Source organism: Rana temporaria, chromosome 3 (genome assembly GCF_905171775.1).
Source record: "Rana temporaria chromosome 3, aRanTem1.1, whole genome shotgun sequence".
Taxonomy (NCBI): domain Eukaryota; kingdom Metazoa; phylum Chordata; class Amphibia; order Anura; family Ranidae; genus Rana; species Rana temporaria.
Window position 1 is genome coordinate 396,545,489 of NC_053491.1, and position 18,228 is coordinate 396,563,716.

The following is an 18,228-nucleotide window of genomic DNA, read 5'->3' on the forward strand; positions in this document are numbered from 1 at the left end:
GGAGCAAAAACTGTAATCTGATTCGTTTGCCATTCCAGCATGGATTAGTAGGAACTAAAAAAAAAGTGTACATTGTTTCAAGCTTCTACTGTACTCCTGCTTCTTAGGTAACAGATCTCCTGTAATAAGACTAATGCTACCATTTGCTTCTGGCTGTCAGACACATGTAGAGGGGAGAGCTGATTGCAGGGGGGTCCAGTGATCAGAGCTGTGTCTGATGTATCATTCGTGTGTGTGTGTGTGTGTGTGTGTATATAATAAATAATATATACATATATAATGTGTGTGTATATAATAAATATATATACATATATAGTGTATGTGTGTGTGTGTGTATGTGTGTGTGTGTGTGTGTGTGTATATATATATATATATATATATATATAATCACACAGAGAGGAAGGAGCCTGTGCATTCAGGGAGATGACAATGATTGCCCAGGCGGGTATAACCTGCTTTGCTCTGCCTGGGTTATGCTGTACATTTTCCATCTGATTTGCTTTCCATCAGCTTTGATGTGACCATGCAGTTGTGGGTTAGTGATGGTTTAACCCTGCAGATGCTGCTCCTATCAGCTGTCAGGGATATTCCCAGGTCTCTTATGGTGAGGCTGCACAGAGCATCCTAAGAGATGCTGTAGGGTGGGTGTGGTGGGGGAGGGGCCACCCAGATCGCTGTCACTGCCTTTTGTTTGCCTGCTGTATCCAGAAAGGGGCTGGGCTTCTGTTCTATCACCATCCACCAGGAGATAACATGGGCTCCCCAACCTGCAGCAGATAACATTGCCATCGCACAGATTCAAGGTAGGTGTGCACCATCTCCCCTCTCACCTACACATAGATCTATATACAGAAATCACAAATGATCATTAAAGCCAGCCTGATGCAATTATTGCAAATGAGCAGCAATCTTTAGGCAGGCTTTATTTATAGATGGCAGCAATGTGTAAATAAATCCAATGATGCATGGTTATTTTAGGGATGGGGGTTGTTATAGATGCATGTGAAGGGATGGAAATCGGCTGTGATCACATAGGTCTTTCTTTTTATTTTGCTATTCTAGTGCCCTGGGTGGGTGTATGTATTTTCTTGCCGTGTCCATTTCACTGTGAACAGAATGGATGTAATAGAGCAGAGATGGGAAGCACCCTGCTGAGATTATTTGCTTTGATGTAGTACCGCCGGCAGCCAGGAGGGGGCGACCTGTGGAAGGGAATTCTCTATAATGAATAAAATGTATTTTAATTTTATATAAGATCTATATAGTGCAGTGATAGGGGGTGAGTTGGTTCATTTTAAGGTGTCCTTTGATTTATCTGAAGGTGTGGAGGGTGGCAATGCAGATGCAGTTATTAATGCATTCAGTGTGTGTGTGGGTGGACAGGAGAAGCATTGGTGTGCAAGGAGAGCCCATCCATATGTGTCATACAAGCTATAAGGACACCTAGTTACATTAGCAGTGCTCTCAGATTGTAGACTGTGCCTGGAAAATCCCTGCACTAACCATCCATGTCATACTCCATGCCTTGTGTCCACAATGTATTTATTTTGGAAATACAGTATTTAAAGATAAAGGACATGTTGCAAATATCGCAATCCAATCAAAACAAAAAAAGCGGAAACATATTTTACTTAATGTCTTTTTAGAAATGTTTACCAACAAGGCTGTATTTGTCTTCATCAGTTTACAAGACACTTGTGCTTTTATCGGTTGGATTGTTTTGCATGGGAAACTAGTTGATTTCAATAAACTTGGACTTGTGGCTTTTCCCATCTAGTTGATGTTTCTGTAATATTGTAAAGTGGGTCTGCAGCTGTCCTGGGAACTACAAATCCCAGTATGCCTAGGTATCTGAAATGTAAAACAAAAAAAGTAAGAGACGTGTGTTATTCTGTACGGAATGTAAGGCAAGCAAACTGCTTGTGAATAAGGGAGGGGCACTTTTCTTGGGCCATCTGACTTCATGGGCCCAGGTTACACCCTATGCTGCCTATATGATCTCGTCGCATATTGATACATTTTTTGGAAATTGATTAATCAAAATCTTAGGGGCATATTTACTAAGTAGGGAATGTGACTTTCACTAAACATTCACTGTCTTTTTTTTAAAACACATGCACCAGGAAGATTCACCTGCGGTGATTGTCAGAACACCTACTTTATAAATATGCCCTATAGACTATGTATACCCTAAGCTGGCCATAAATGGATCATAGTTTAGCTGGATCAGCAGGGACTGCAAGAATTTCAATCCGTGTATGGTAGGGTGGATATGATTTAAATCAAGTCGATTTTAAATCAACTATTTAAAAAATAATTTTTAACCTCTTCCATGCAGGGCATTTTCACCCCCTTCCTGCCCAGTCCAATTTTTAGTTTTCAGCGCTGTTGCACTTTGAATGACAATTGCGTGGTCATGCAACACTGTACCCAAACTAAACCTTTGTTTTTTTTCCCCCCACAAATAGAGCTTTCGTTTGGTGGTATTTGATCATCTCTGCGGTTTTTATTTTTTGCGGTATAAACAAAAGAAGAGCGACAAATTAAAAAAAAAAACACTATTTTTTACTTTTACTTTTTTATTTAATAAATATCACAATTTAAAAAAAAAATCTTTTTTTTTCCTCAGTTTAGGCCGATACGTATTCTTCTACATATTTTTGGTTAAAAAAATCGCTATAATCGTATATTGATTGGTTTGCGCAAAAGTTATAGCGTCTACAAAATAGGTGATAGATTTATGGCATTTTTATTTAATTTTTTTACTAGTATTGGCGGCGATTTGCGATTTTTCTATTGTGAACGTGACATTGCGGCGAACACATCGGACACTTTTGACACGTTTTTGGGACCATTCACATTTATACAGCGATTAATGCTATAAATATGCATTGATTACTGTGTAAATGTGACTGGCAGGGAAGGGGTTAACCACTAGGGGGCGTTGAAGGGGTTAATATGTTCCCTAAGGTGTGTTCTAACTGTAGGGGGAGGGGACTCTCAAGGGGAGGAGACCGATGTGTGTTCCTCTGTACTGGGAACACACATTGTTCTCCTCACCGCTGACAGGAGGTGGATCTGTGTGTTTACACACACAGACCCACAATCCTGCCGTGATTACCGGCAATCGCGGCCGCCGGGTCACGAGCGCTGCCGCGGGCGCACGCCCTAGATCGCCGGGAACACAGGACGTCATATGTCGGTTTCCTGCCGCAGTCATTTCCCTATGGCGCGGTATGGAAGTGGTTAAGGATCAACTGTCGTCTCTGACCCGCTGTTGACTCACCGACCGTCTCATTCACTTTAATGGGACGGCTGGTGATCCAGCAGTGACACAATAAGGTGAGGGATGTGGCGGCAGCGGGTGAGTGGATGCCCACTAACAGGCGCTGCCATGATGGATCTGAAATGACAAGTGCTCTTTAAATGTAAGTACTTATTCTTGCTGGTACTTAGAATCTTTGCAAACAAAATGGTTTCCTATTTTAAGAAGGATAATCTGTCAGGTTAGTAAAAAAGCGACATTAGAACCGATTCAATCATACAGTTTGTAGTGTACATAGATTTGCAAAATGGTGCGGTGCAGAGTAAATTCATTGCATGTTATCTCAGCTTGCAGAGCTTGGATTCATTGAATGAGTTCACCAAAAATGTAAATATTGCAGAATATACAGCCTCATGCTACATAACTAAGCTCTATTTCATGCTGAATAAACAAAATTCTTAATGTATCTTAAATAGATTTTTATTTAAATAAATGTAATAAAAAACGAAAAATTCAGTTTTGTTTTTTTATATCATTGTTTGTTTTTTTATCCACCCTGATATATGGGCACTCTGGTTGTACAGAAGTCTTCTAGACCAATGTTTCTTAACTCCAGTCCTCAAGGCGCACCAACAGGTCATGTTTTTTCTCAGAAAAAAAACGTCTGTGGTAATTATTAAGGCAGTGAAACTGATCAAACCACCTGTGCAAAATAATGGAAAACATAGACCTGTTGGGGTGCCTTGAAGACTGGAGTTGAGAAACACTGTTCTAGACAACCAGCCTATTGGATAAATGCTGCCAGCTATAGCCAGCAGTGCTGATCAGTATATTCTGACTGCGAGGAACTCTCCCTTCCCTCCCTCTCCCCTGGGTGCAGCATTGCTCCGATGCTGTATCTGTCCCACGAAGACTGAGCAATCAAACGTCAGAGATCACTCAGTGCCCAGTGAGCAGAGGCTGCCTCAGCTGCCGGTCCAGGCTTCTGGGTGGATCCCAACCATATGGTTACGGTCTTTCCCTAGCCTGGACTGGCTCTGTGATGTCGGCAAGCTTCAGCCCGCTGTTGGCTAAAGCCAGGTCACAGGACTACAGACTAAACTGCACTCCTGTGATCCACAGCTTTGGCTGTACTTCTCCTTTAAGAATGAACTTCTCTTAAGAGAAGTTCATTCTTAATTGTCCCACTTTGGCCTGTTAAATCTGGTGGATAAGGGCACTTCACACCCTTTCTGTCCTAGGGTGACAACTCGGGTCATCTATAGATACAGTACAGTGTGTAAGTCACCCATAGGACAGAAAGAGTTACTCACAGGATCAACAGGTGGAAAAAAAAAGAAACGGTCTGGGAAATTTTAATAAAAAATGAATGCAACCACCACATGCAAGTACTGGAAGGCATAGCTCCCAACTGTCCTTGATTTGGAGCAATGTCCCTCTGTCCCTCATTCCTCCTCATTTGTTCCTCATTTTGATCTGATCTATATAGTTGTATATAAAATGCACTTTTTATCTATCAAAAAGTGTTTTCCAGCGCTAACCCTTTCTGATTTTTAAATTGCTGCATTTGTAAATTCCAGAAGCCAATATAAAGGAATAGTAGTGGTAAAAAAAATCACTTGTGGGTTTAACCAAACTTGATTTTTTGTACAATTTTCCTTTAAGGGGGCGTGGCAATGGGTGTGTCCTATGCCTGCATACTTTTGCTGATAGGTGTCCCTCATTCCCATCTCAAAAAATTGGGAGGTATGCTGGAAGGTGCAACACATATATTTTTGGTTTAAAAAAGCTTTACGGTAAACCTCTTATAGGAGAGGCTGCCATTGCACACCGAATATTAAACATCACCTGGCTGTCCTGCTTATCCTCGTGTTTCAGTACATTTAGCCACACACCTGGAACAATTATGCTGATAAGACTTCTGACTTCCATTACCTAAAAAATGTTTTCAAGCATGTGACTCGCTGTAAAATATGAGACAACCGAGTAGTTGGCATTTTCAAAGTTAGGTCAACAACCACTCCTCTGGTATTTTTCTCCTGGCAGGGTTACCAGTGAACACTGTGCGCAGTAATCCTTCATCTTTCTTCGATGAGCAAAAGAGTTTTGAACCTTCATATTGTAAAGGGCACATGTATTGTGAAATTTCCCAAACTTAGGGAACTTTTATAACCAATCCTCGCTCTGATGTTGCAGGTACATTGGGCGTATCAAATTATGGGATGGTAGATTTGGTGCATTGAATCAGCAGACTTGAGTCCATCTTGGCTTCCAGCTTGTGTCTCACATTTCTGGGCACAAATATCCATCTTCTCTGCAGTCTTGCATGAGGTCATCTGTTGCAGCTAGAGATGCTGAAAGCCCAGACAGCGCAGGCTTTTATATGTGGTGTGTTTATCCTTTGGAGATGCAACCTGAATGTATTTTTGCTTTGGAAGCCTCAGTCATTTTGAAAGAATTCTTCTGCTATGGGAGGTATAATTGTGAGCTGAATCAACCACCACCCTTTTTGGGTATGAATGCAGTAAGCTTGATACCGCGTACACACGATCGGTTAAACCGATGAGAACGGTCTGATGGACCGTTTTCATCGGACCAAACCGATCGTGTGTGAGCCCCATCGGTTATTTATCCATAGGTTAAAAAAAAGCAATCTTGTTTTAAATTTAACCGACGGATACCTAACCGATAGGGAAAAAAAACGATCAGTTAGGCACGTCCATCAGTTAAAAATCCAGGCATGCTCAGAATCAAGTCGACGCATGCTTGGAAGCATTGAACTTCGTTTTTTTTTCAGCACGTCGTTGTGTTTTACGTCACCGCGTTCTGACACTATTGTTTTTTTTAACCGATGGTGTGTAGGCACGACTGACCATCAGTCAGCTTCATCGGTTAACCGATGAAAACGATCCATCAGACTGTTCTCATCGGATGGACCGATCGTGAGTACAGGGCTTTACGAGACTTTTTAGCACTGTATAAGTAAAGAGACCAGGACAAGGGGTCACTCTCCCAGTTAGATGTTTTACAAAGAATTCAGAAATTGACTCCTTTTTTGTGCAGCTCGAGGAAATTTGGTTATGAATAAAACTGAAATGATCAATGGTGGACAAGTGGCAGTTAAAATTGTAATTAACAGTTAAATATCTGATTCTTATGTTAGGGTGGCCACGGATGGTTTGAATCTTGGCCAGTTCAGCAAGGACCAACCAAGATTTGAACCATGTTTGGGCAGGCTAATCTGTAACACAGAAAAGCAGTTTCATCATGTCTGCTTAAAGCCAGTCATAGATGGATCTCTTTTCTTTCCTGTAACGGCGGGGTATCAAGCAACTTTCTTTCCTGCATCCCACCAACAGTCAGTGTTAATGGGAGGAATACCTCCCGCAGAGTCGTGTTCTCCTGGTGGGGGGGGGGGGTTGTGAGCAGTCCCAGCCATGAGAACACAGTAATTGCTGCAGATATAATAGCCGCCAGAAATAATCTCATGTGAAATCAGACAGGCTAGTTGTATCCATGTACCCAACTTTTGGTACATGTAGCCTACCCATACTTACTTTAGCAGGGATCGGCTGAGATTCGAACCGTCTATGGCTGGCTTTAAATTTCAATCCAGATCTCAGAGCAGAGACCACAGTGTGTCCCTACCCATATAATATTGATTCTAGACTAGAGGAAAGAGGTGTGATCATCTGCAGGGAGGAGACTTCTTAAAGGTTTCCATATGCCGATGAGGGTGGTGCTGAGGGCAAAGTTAGCAGTGCTTTACTAACCTGCCCAATCAGTTTTGTTCATCTAGAGTAGATTTTCTCAACTTTAACCCCAAAACTAGGGTGAACCCTTCCTAAAAAATTCATCAGGAGCCAATGGTCCTTACATTGGTGGTTAGTGAGAAAAATGCAACCCTTACAGTTGTGATAAGAATGCAACCCCTAGCAAACTCTGAAGGAACCCTAGGGTTTCACGACTCTGTTTAAGAATGGCTGTTCTAGAGAGTAGTCATTCACCGGACTTGTAGACTATTGTTTGATAAAGCCAAATGAAGTCCCATTGGGCAACTGTCATGAAATCTGTCTTTATCAGCCGTATATGGCATTGTCAACTTTGACCGCAATCTGGATGTGAGTCAGGATGGAAAATACAGTTGTTTAGACACATCATTACTTGTATGCATCTGAAATAAGGTGACTAGATTTTAAAAATTAAATCTGGGGACATATTTTTTCTTTACTAGTAATGGCAACAATCAGCGACTCTCTGCCCATCGCCGCCCGCCTCACAGCCTCTCAAGTCTTGGACCCGGTTCACACTGGGGCGACTCATCAGGCGACTCAGCCGCCTGACAAGTCGCGTCCCATTCTATTCAATAGAACCATTCTAATAGGAGCGACGCAAGTCGCTCCGACTTAGAAAAAGGTTCTTGTACGACTTCGGGGGCGACTTTCATTGACTTCTATACAGAAGTAATTTTGCAAGTCGCCTCTGAAGTCGTCTTCAGGACGCCTTGCCAAGTCGCCCCCGAAGTCGTGCCGCCTCAGTGTGAACCGGCTCTTACTCTTCGGGTCCTGGCTACTACTGGATGGGGAGCGGAGGAAGATCACTCCACCAGGGAAGGCAAGGAGATAGGCAGGTGGCTGGCCAGGATTTGAGCCAAGGTAGGAGACATGTGAACGGAGCTGAATGGGCATGCACCCGAAACTGAAGAAATATTTCCTCCGCTCCGACCAGCACATGATCATCATAAAGGGGCACAGATAATGGAAAAAATACAACCCCCCTATGCCAGTAGGCATGGCGGAGCGGGGGGGTGTAATTCTAATTTTTTTATTTTAATTCTGCACTGACTGTCTTTGAAATTGCCCTTGCCCCTTATTAAATCCAATCTGGGGACACAACCAGGGACAGACTTGGTCAGAGGACAGTGTCCTTAATTTAGGGGACTGTCCCCTGAAACTGGGGATGTCTGGTCACCCTAATCTGAAAGGCTTCTTCTTTTTTAGTCTCTGCACCATATGGACAGTCAACATCTTCTTGGGCTTCCCATGTCCGTTGAAAGTGGTGCTTCAATATTGGTTGTTGGTTTGTCTCCATAGTGTTTTTCCAAACTGCAGGTGTATTTGCCACTCCATATATCCAACATACACTACATTGGCTTTAGGACTAAGAGGCTAAGCAAGATTAATATAGTCAGTAAAATCTCTAGTGCCTTGGCAGTGTTGGCATAAAAAGAACATCAATTATATCAATGCAGCATTCATCTCAAGAGTTCCAGTACAGCCATGTTCATGACTCTTAGAACTAGAATCTGCTAGCAAAGATACAATTGGGTTCATTTTCTAGAACTGGAGAGTGTAAATTCTGGTGCTGCTGCGTGTGGCAGCCAATCAGTTTCTAACTAGAAGCTGATTGGTTTCTATGCAGAGCTGCACCAGATTTTGCCCTATGCTTTACTGCACATCAGTTGTTTTTCTTCTGACAGAAGGCACTTGCGTGCAGTATCTCCTGCTTCCTTACAAGTCCATAATTAACTTTACAAGGCTTGAAATAATCCCTTTGTGTACTTACAGCTGCTTGTGCACCCAGTTCAGGACAGATACAGGGAATGTGGTTCCAATGTATGATTTGCATGCATATGGTAAACCATGCATTTATTCTCCAATGGATTTGTAAGGCAATTTATTCAAAGCTATCAGGCAGAGACAGGCCTGGGTATTTTGTGTGTATATATCTGAAGCCCAACCCAGTGATCGGTATAAAAAAAACATAAAGCTGGAGCACACTGGATAGCACAGATCAATAAATATATTACCATAAAAAGAGCACTCTGAGGAAGAGGCAGCGCCTCAAAATATATCGGTGGTGGCGCCTGTTTGAGCGAGGTCGTAGAGCCGGCTGGGAGGGCTCTGATGAGCATTCAGCTGGCAACCTACTTTAGCATTGTTTTGAATCCCCAAGCACTGTGCCCCTTTGTTTGCTGTCTTTTTTGGAGGGAGTATTGTCCTTGAAGGTAACACTACAATGTTTTGTTGAAGTTCATTTAGTGCTGGTTCACGGTACAGCGACTTGGGATCCGACTTGTCACCCCAGGTCGCGCGACATGAGAAATTCTATTGAAGTGAATGAGAGCCGTTTTAAAGGGGGTTGTAAAGGTACAATTTTTTTCCGAAATAGCTTCCTTTACCTTAGTGCAGTCCTCCTTCACTTACCTCATCCTTTCATTTTGCTTTTAAATGTCCTTATTTCTTCTGAGAAATCCTCACTTCCTGTTCTTCTGTCTGTAACTCCACACAGTAATGGGAGGCTTTCTCCCTGGTGTGGAGTGTCGTGCTCGCCTCCTCCCTTGGACTAAAAGCATTTTTACATGTTTGCTAATGCAAATATCAGCTTGGTTCCTGTGTGATATTATACAATCGAGAATTGAGAACAGTCAGCTTCTGGTGCCAATAGTGAAATGAAGCAGAGAAATGGTTTGCAGTGCTGTAGAGCAGTGTGGAGTGATCGATGGTTTCCTGGGGGGATTGTGTAATCAGTTAAGGGTGGTATAAGCAGAGGTTTTAATGCTAATGGCCAGATAAAGTGAGCTGATGGTTATATGTAATGGTATGGGAAGTTAAAGCGGATGTGCCACTAAAACAATATATTAAAAGCTAGCAGCTACAAATACTGCAGCTGCTGACTTTTAATATAAGGACACTTACCTGTCCTGGAGTCCAGCGGTGATCGCAGCAGAGGATGAGCCGATCGCTCGTCACCCTGCTGCTCCCCCCTCCATCCACGGTGAGGGAACCAGGAAGTGAAGCGCTGCGGCTTCACTGCCCGGTTCCCTACGGCGCATGCGCGAGTCGCGCTGCGCCCGCCGATTGGCTCACACGCTGTGTGCTGGGAGCCGAGTGTTCCCAGCACACAACGGGCGACAGACGGGATGTGACGGAATGCCCGTCTTTCGCCCGTATCGTGTGGCCGGAAGTGGGTGCAAATACCTGTCTTTAGACAGGTGTCTGCACCCCCCTCCCCCCTGAAAGGTGTCAAATGTGACACCGGAGGGGGGGAGGGTTCCGATCAGCGGGACTCCACTTTAGGGTGGAGGACCGCTTTAAGTAGATGTTTGGAGAACTTATATGTATCCGTCTCTTAATTAAAATAAGCACAAACCATTATCTGAATGTGAGCTTCCAGAAGAAATGATTATGGCTACCCACAACTACCAGTCAGATTCAAATTTTCATGTTTCTAGTGCAACATAAGTATGGGAACACAGAAAATAGGTTTTGGTTGCTGTATAGAATAGGAAGAGTTAGTCCACATTCATTACTATTAGGTTGCCTAGGGTGTATCTGTATATGGAGTGCAGTGTTGTCATCATGGTTCAGTTGCTACACTGGAGCTTTGTTACCATCCTGGGTATTATGTGATGTATGGCTAGATTTGCCATGAGTTGTTTTTACCCCATTTAAGTTCCAAAGACAAGTGATTACACCAACCCATTATGCAATGTATATACCTGTTTTGGACAGATTGTTCAGGAATCTTACTCTGAGTACCTGCTGAATGACTGTAGTGTCGGCTTGCAGTCTACAGTTCTATATATATTTTTGACACAGGCACAATTTTAGTTTTTTTCAGGTATTTTCTAAAACATATTCACACTATATTTTTAGAATGGATATGGGCTGAAAGTGCACATGCTCAGGTCTAATTTGAGGGCTTGTACATCCAAATTGGAGGAAGGGTTTAGGAATTACAGCTCTTAAGAATAGCCATCCCCCCTTTTTCATGGGACCAAAAGTAATTGGACAGTTGAATAAAAAGTGGTTTCATGGCCAGGTTTGGGCTACTCCATTATTTCTTCATCAATTAAGCAGGTAAAAGTCTCAAGTTGATTCTAAGTGTGGTATTTGCATTTTGGAATCTATTGCTGTGAACCTACATCATGCGTTCAAAGGAGCTGTTCATGCAAATGAAACAGGCCATTGTAAGGCTTCAAAAACAAATACAAATCCATCAAAGAGATGGCAGCAACATTAGGAGTGGCCAAATCAACCGTTTGGTATATTCTGAGGAACAATGCACTGGTGAGCTCAGCAACATAAAAAGGTATTGACGTCAACGGAAGGCAGTGGTGGATGATCGCAGGATCCTCTCTATGGTAAAGAAAAACCAATTCACAACATCCAGACAAGTGAAGTACACTCTCCAGGAGGTGGGTGTATCATTGTCAAACTTCACAATCAAGAAAAGACTTCACAAGGGCAAATACAGATGGTTCACCACAAGGTGCAAACCATTCCTAAGCCTGAAGAATAAAAAAGCCAGATTAGACTTTGCCAAAAAACATCTAAAAAAGCCAGACCAATTCTGGAAAAGCCTTCATTGGGTGGATGAAACTAAGATTAATCTGTACCAGAAAATGGCAAGAAAAAAGTGCGGAGAAGGCTTGGAACAGCTCATAGTCCAAAGCACACAACGTCATCTGTAAGACATGGAGGAGGCAGTGTGATGGCCTGGGCATACATGGCTTCCAGTGGCACTGGGTCATTGGTGTTTATTGATGATGTGTCAGAAGCAGCCTGATGAGTTCTACAGTGTATAGAGATACTGTCAGCCAAATGCAGCAAAGTTGATTGGACAGCAATTCACAATACAGATGTTCAATGATCCAAAACACACTGCAAAAGCAACCCAGAAGCTTTTGAAGGGAAAGTGGAACATTGTGCAATGGCCGAGTCAATCACCTGATCTCAACCCAATTGAGCATGCATTTCACTTGCTGAAGGCAAAACTAAAGGTAGAAAGATTGTCAAACAAAACAACTGAAGACCGCTGCAGTTAGAGAGCCTGGCAAAGCATCACAAAGGAGGAAACCCAGTCCATGGGTTCCAGACTTCAGGCAGTCATTGCCAGTAAAGGATTCTCAACAAAATATACAAAAATTTACATTTTATGATTATATTCATTTGTCCCCTGAAAATGGGGGGACTGTGTATAAAAATGATTGCAGTTCCTAAAATTTGTACTTGATATTTATGTTCAACATATTGAATTAAAGCTGAAAGTCTGCACTTGTTTTGTTTGAATTTTATTCTGGTGGCACACAAAGCCCAAAGTGTGAAAATTGTACCTGTGTCCAAATATATATGGACCTAACTGTATATATCAATGTATATATGTTTTCAGCTGCACTCTAGTTGGAGTTGTTGGAGTTTGTACAATACAGGGTAATATGACAAGAGGCATCCGCTGAAAAAAGTCTACTGATAGCAGCATATATGAAATATGTCAGTCATTATATAAAAATAAATTTATTGCACATGGACATTAACTACTTAAGACCCGGACCAAAATGCAGGTAATGGACCCGGACGGTTTTTGCGATTCGGCACTGCGTCGCTTTAACTGACAATTGCGCGGTCGTGCGACGTGGCTCCCTAACAACAAAATTGTCCTTTTTTTCCCCACAAATAGAGCTTTCTTTTGGTGGTATTTGATTACCTCTGCGGTTTTTATTTTTTGCGCTATAAACAAAAATAGAGCGACAATTTTGAAAAAAATGCAATATTTTTTTCTTTTTGCTATAATAAATATCCCCCAAAAATATATATATTTTTATTAAAAAACATTTTTTACTACTAATGGTGGCGATCAGCGATTTTTTTTTCGTGACCGCGACATGGCGGATACATCGGACAATTTTGACAAATTTTTTGGACAATTGTCATTTTCACAGCTAAAAATGCATTGTTTACTGTGAAAATGACAATTGCAGTTTGGGAGTTAACCACTAGGGGGCGCTGAAGGGGTTAAGTGTGACCTCATATGTGTTTCTAACTGTAGGGGGGCGGGGCTGGATGTGTGACATCATTGATCGTTTTTCCCTATATCAGGGAACACACGATCAATGACAGCGCCACAGTGAAGAATGGGGAAGCTGTTTTTCACACACAGCTCTCCTCGTTCTTCAGCTCCGGGGACCGATCGCGGGACTCCAGCGGCGATCGGGTCCCACGGTCACGGAGCTTCGGACTGGGTCGAAGGGCACTTAAAGAGGACGTACAGGTACGTGCTTGTGCCCAGCCGTGCCATTCTGCCGACGTATATGTGCAGGAGGTGGTCCTTAAGTGGTTAAAGGGGTTGTTAAGGTTCGATTTTGTTATTTAAAAAAAAACATGTCATACTTACCTCCACTGTGCAGTTCGTTTTGCATTAAGGTGAAAAAACACCTTGCACTGTTTGGCCCCCCAGCCCCCCCTGTTTTACTTACCTGAGCCCGTTCACCTGCTCGGCACGTCCCCGGCGTCCTCCTCTCCACGGAGTCTCGGCGATGATTGGATAGATTGATGGCACCGCAGCCATTGGCTCCCGCTGCTGTCAATCAAATCCAATGACGTGGCCGCCAGGGGGGCGGGGCTGAGTCATACACTCAGTGGCTATGGCCGCCAAGTGTATGAAAGTGAGCGCACCCGCAAACGAACCCCCTCGGGATAGAGCTTCCCAGAGGGGGTTAGCCATTGTGGGGAGGAGCCGTCGTGGGACCCCAGAACAGGAGGATCGGGGCCACTCTGTGCAAAAAGGAACTGCACAGTGGAGGTAAGTATGACATGTTTGTTATTTAAAAAAAAAAAAAACTGAACCTTTACAACCACTTTAAGCAATGCAGCAATTGGTTGAAGGGTAGATCAGACCAAAATGAGGGACAAATGATGAGGGACAGAGGGACTTTGTTCAGAATGAGTGACAGTCCTTCAAAATCAGAGACAGTTGGGAGCTATGAAACGTGTCATCAGCCTGGCTGTGTAGTGTGCAAGAGGTGTGTAAATCACAGGACTGGCTGACCAGGATACAAATTCGTTAGCAGATAAAACAGTAAACATTTGGTATGGGTATCTGAACTGTGTAGCTGTGTATCTGGATTTAGTATTTCTGTTCTTTGAGAGTTCTGCTGCTTTCAGCAGTGCCTAGTGTCTAGGACACAAGCATTCATCCACCAGCAGGTCAGTGTCACCCGTGGACATAATCAGGCTTGTTCCACCATTGTCTCACCTGATGGTGAGATCCTATGTGTATCATTGCCTGTAGGAATGGGATATAAAATAGGTATTCATCACCACCCAGCCTGACTCACACAAGTTATTTTAAGATCACGCCTCTGTGATCTTCCCACGCAGCTGCAAGCATAAAGATCTGCCAGCTCTCCCTAACGATGAGCGCGTTGATGCTGCGGGGGTGATCACATTGATTTCTAATGGGGAAAGTAAGCTTATAATGGAACAGAAAATTATTGGTACACCACATTTTGATATTCCTAAAGGGACCAGAATGATTTTTGATCATTATCGTAAAGACACGTGCACTCTTGTATACAATTTATGGCAGAAGTATGTTTTATTTTAATATGTAAAAAAGATTAGCAGCTACTGATCACTTCTTTCCACCAGTGTATAGAAAAACAAATCCTACAGGCACCCCACCCAAAACCGCTTTTCAAATTTACAGGTTCACTGACCTAAACCTGTGTAAAAGAGACCATTTTATGCAATGTCACATGTTCCAAAGCAATAATCTACTCACTACACAATCACTTGTTGGCAGATAAAGATATATGCATCTCTTTGCAGCTCTAGAACAGGGCTCGACAAAATCCGGGCACCCGGTCGCAATTGCGACAAGAAATTGTGACCTGGCGCCCGGGGAAGCTTAGGCCTGCAGAAGGACACAAAGCCGCGGCCTCAATTACTGGCCGGCGAGGGCCAGCCAGTAATTGAGGCCGTGACTTTGCAGCCTTCTGCAGGCCTAAACTTCCTTCTGTAATCTGGTGCCATCTTGTGGTGGCCGTTGGCATTACAAGTAGCAAAACAGCAGTTCTAATGTGTTTTTCATCTCCTTCCCTCTAATTAGAACCCCCAAACATTATATATATTTTTTATTCTAACACCCTAGAGAATAAAATGGCGGTCGTTGCAATACTTCTGTCACACCGTATTTGCGCAGCGGTCTTACAAGCGCTTTTTTTGGGGGAAAAAATACACTTTTTTGAAGTAAAAAATAAGACAACAGTAAAGTTAGCCCAATTTTTTTTTATATTGTGAAAGATAATGTTACGCCAAGTAAATTGATACCCAACATGTCATGCTTCAAACTTGCATCCGCTCGTGGAATGGCGACAAACTTTTGCCCTTTAAAATCTCCATAGGCGACGTTTAAAAAATTCTACAGGTTGCATGTTTTGAGTTACAGAGGAGGTCTAGGGCTAGAATTATTGCTCTCGCTCTACCAATCGTGGCGATACCTCACATGTGTGGTTTGAATACCGTTTACATATGCAGGCGCTACTCACGTATGCGCTCGCTTCTGCGCACAAGCTTGGCGGGACGGGGTGCGTTTTTTGGCTCCTAACTTTTTTAGCTGGCTCCTAGATTCCAAACAAATTTGTCAAACCCTGCTCTAGATTTTTTGAGAGGCAAAAACTTCTAGTAGCATATGGAGAAAAGCTTCACCCAATATTAAATTTCAAACTTATCAGATACAATGATCTCAAACTGCATCAGAGAATTCAGTCTGTGCTTATAGATATAGATATAGATATATATATATATATATATATATATATATATATATATATATATACAAAGCCCCTGCAGTTACCTCTCTAGGCCACAAGTGTCAAAAACAAGGCCCGCGAGCCAAATCTGGCCCTCTAGGCCATTTCAGGCGGCCCTCGCACTCAGGGGGAATGGTAGACATGGCAGCCATCAGAAATTTTGGGGCCCCTTACACAGCTTTAAGACTGGGCCCCCCGGGCCTGACCACCAACATTCCCCAGAGTCCGCCCATTGGCCGTCTCACCGAATCGGCTGTGAATGGAGAGGGATACAATTTACAGCGTACCAAAACTTAGATGTGGTGGCTGCATTTATTTATTGTTTTAGGATTTCAATTTTCTGTTTTCCCCTGGTGATCTGGTCAGTAGCACACCTCTTGTAATAGAGTGTCCCCACTCTGGATGAAGGAGCAACAGAGAAACCTTTGCAGAGCAGTCTGAGGGACAGGGAGGTGGGGGGTTGTTAGATGTACTGGCAGATTTAGGTACGCTAACAAATTGAAGCCATACTCCAGCTCACACTTTATAATCAGTTACAGCAAACATTTTGTTTTCCTTTTGGGATAAAGGTTTTAAATGAATAAATGAAAACTGATCATTTTAAGCACCTATGCCAGTGTTTAATGGTTTGTCTCAATCCTCTAACTGCTGCATCTTCAAGACAGTTTGTTATTTTGAAAAAAAAAAATACTTACTAGCAGGATCACCAGGCGAAAATAAAAGAAAGGAAACCTAAAAAAATAAAACACGAGTGCGGCCACCACATTTAAAATTTGTAAAGCTGCAATAAAATAAATGTTTGCTTTGGAGGTGGGGGCAGGGAGAGAGGGGCAGAGAGAGAGGGGGCAGAAAAAGAGAGAGGGGGGAGGGGCAGAGGGGGAGGGGCAGAGAGAGAGGGGGCAGAGAAAGAGAGATGGGGGAGGGGCAGAGAGAGAGATGGGGAGTGGCAGAGAGGGAGAGGGGGAAAAGAAAGGGGGAGGGGCTGAGAGAGAGGGGGCAGGGGAAGGGGCAGAGAGAGAGAGGGGGGGCAGGGAGCCTTCCATTCACCTGGCAGAACACCAGGGCCGATCCTAGGGTCACAGGCGCCTGGGTGCAGAAATATTTCTGGCGCCCCCACATGGGTGTGGTCATTTTACAATCTCCTCCCCTTTACAAATGTTTCTATGGCAATGACTCACCACAGAGATGTTCCCCCACAAAGTCTTCATTAACCTGGGATCCTTACATGATCTCCTAACAAAATACAGGAAGAGAAGCAGAGTACTTTATTGAGACCTGAAGGGGGGCCTCTCTGATGGACACAGAGGGGGCTTCTGTTAGAGAGTATGTTAGATGTTCGGCGCCCCCACCTCTGCAGGCGCCTGGGTGCAATGCACCCTGTGCACCCTGCCTAGGATCGGCCCTGCAGAACACCATTCTATAATGCCCCAACACCCCTATGACAACAAACATCTGAACAAACAAGGGGTCAGTCATCTAGCAAGAGAATTCAAAGACATTAATCTTGAGAGAACTCATAACCCTGAACATGGCACAAACCATTATCAGATAGACACATTTACAACTGCAAGACCCCAAACATCACCACTAATACAATACAACAACAATACACTCATTTAGAGAACTGGGCCACGAAGATGGCAAGAATGGAAGAAACCACCCACCCCAAGATTGATGTTAAAGTGGAGGTCTGGCTTAATTTTTTTTTAAATAAGCAGCTACAAGCACTGTATGGAGATAAAGGGTCTCGCTGTGTCATTGGTGTCTCCACAAGCCAAGCCCAGAGGACCCCCACCACCAATGTCCAGGGGATTGGCAAGAAACCTGCAGGTATCAGAGGAGTCTGCAGGGCCAATCCAACAGGTCCAAGGAGCTCACAATCTAAGCTCCCATTTATACACATACTAGGGCCAATGTACCTCCCAGCATGTCTTTGTAGGGTGGGAGAAAACCCATGCAGGCGCAGGGAGAACATGCAAACTCCAGGCAGGTGGCGCTGTGTATTGAATTTTAAGGATAAAAGCACGGGGGATGGGATGACATTTGATAAATACAAGAACACAGACTTTTACATGGGAGGAGTCTGTGATACTTACAGGTGAAACGCGAAAAATTCTAATATCGTGCCAAAGTTCATGCAACTTAAAAGGTGAAACTAATATATGAGATAGACTCATTACATGCAAAGCAAGATAGTATAAGCCGTGATTTGTCATAATTGTGATGATTATGGCTTACAGCTCATGAAAACCCCAAATCCACAATCTCAGAAAATTAGAATATTACATGCAATCAATAAAACAAGGATTGTACATAGAACAATATCAGACCTCTGAAAAGTAGAAGCATGCATATGTACTCAGAACTT

General features: G+C 43.2%; 1 protein-coding gene across 2 annotated transcripts in view; it reads left to right on the top strand.

Annotated features, from left to right (window-relative positions):
• The first annotated feature begins 716 nt into the window (after positions 1 to 716).
• The window catches only part of ADD2 (adducin 2), a 126,974-nt gene continuing 109,462 nt past the window's right edge, over positions 717 to 18,228 (top strand). The window contains exon 1 of one of the 2 annotated variants that reach the window (XM_040345857.1): positions 717 to 803. The gene's annotated coding sequence lies outside the window, so the exon portion shown is untranslated. The remainder of the gene's footprint in view (positions 804 to 18,228) is intronic. The other variant, XM_040345859.1, reaches the window with a different exon arrangement.